This window comes from Dipodomys merriami, unplaced genomic scaffold, assembly GCF_024711535.1.
Source record: "Dipodomys merriami isolate MVZ:Mamm:240054 unplaced genomic scaffold, mDipMer1.0.p SCAF_506, whole genome shotgun sequence".
Taxonomy (NCBI): Eukaryota; Metazoa; Chordata; class Mammalia; order Rodentia; family Heteromyidae; genus Dipodomys; species Dipodomys merriami.
This window is the reverse complement of record NW_027206076.1, coordinates 393,024-394,376: the sequence shown is the minus strand read 5'-3', so window position 1 is coordinate 394,376 and position 1,353 is coordinate 393,024.

Here is a 1,353-nt window from a genome sequence, read left to right as displayed (position 1 = left end):
GTTTGCAGAAGCTTGAGAAATCCAAGTGTATGCCAGATATCACAACGCTCCCTGTCATATGGGGTTGGTTTTGAAATCTTTGACCTCTCCTACTTGGGCCCTGGGTGGCTAGGTTTTGGGTTGAACACAGGGCCTGGTTGCTGATCATGAGCTCAGTGCAGAATCCCAGTGCTTTACCATTTTGTGTCATAGCTTCACTTCTGGTCTGCTTGTGTGTGTGTGTGTCCATGTGTGTGCACACTTACACCAGTCCTGGAGCTTGAACTCAACACCTGAGTACTGTACCTAGTTTCTCTTGTACAAGGATAGCCCTCTCCCACTTGAGCCACAGAGACACTTCAGGCTTTTTTTTTTCTAGTGATGTGGTCCTGAGAAATCATGACCAGGGTTTCATATATGAAAAGCACTCTACCCCTAAGGCACATTCCCAGCCCTCTACTTCAGGTTTGTTAGTTAGTTTCTTTCTTTTTTGTTGTTATCAGTTGCAGGAGATGAAGTCTAGGCCGGGTGGTGTCCCTGAGCTCTTCAGCTCAAGTATTGTGCTTTACCACTTGAGCCACAGAACCACTTCAAGTTTTCTGGTGGTTCATTGGAGCTAAGTGTCACAATGACTTTCCTTCCCAGGCTAGCTTTGAACCATGATCCTCAGATCTCATCCTCCTGAGTAGCTAGGATGACCAACATGAGCCTCTAGCACCCAGCTTCCTCTTCATGTTTCTTAGTGATGAATTGGAGATATAATCTCATGGGACCTTTTGTGTCAGGGATAGTTTGGAACCCAGATCCTCAGATTTCAGTTTCCTGAGAAGGCAGGATGACATACATTGGCTATAGAACCCTAGGCCATGGCATTCTGCTGCAAGGGGCTCCTTGGCTCCACATGGTAGAGTCCTAGCCATGAGCCCAAGAGGTAAGGGTCAGTGCCTAGGCCCCGAGTTCAAGATTCATGACTGAGGAAAAACAAAACAAAAAAATTTTCTGCAGGATACAACTCACCCACTCTTTAGTAATACATAATTTCTTCCCTGCCATCAGGACATATCTGAGCCTCAATATTCTTGTCTGCATAATCATGTCATTTCAAAGAGACTCACTTCCTGATAGGGCTGGGTTTTATAGCCCCCGAGCAGCTTGGATGATGGGCGTAAGCCAGCAGCCTCTGGTTCCATGTAGCTGGGTTGCAGCGGCTAAGTTTAAGGTTAAGTGGTTAAGTTAAGTTGTTAAGTGGCAGTTGTCAGCGCCAGACTTCTAGCTTGCTTTGTGATGAGTTGTTTGAAGTCCTGCCCTTCTGTACTTGCAGTTAGAACATTCGACCTTTTTTTGCGGCAGTCCTGGGCCTTGAGTAAGGGCTTA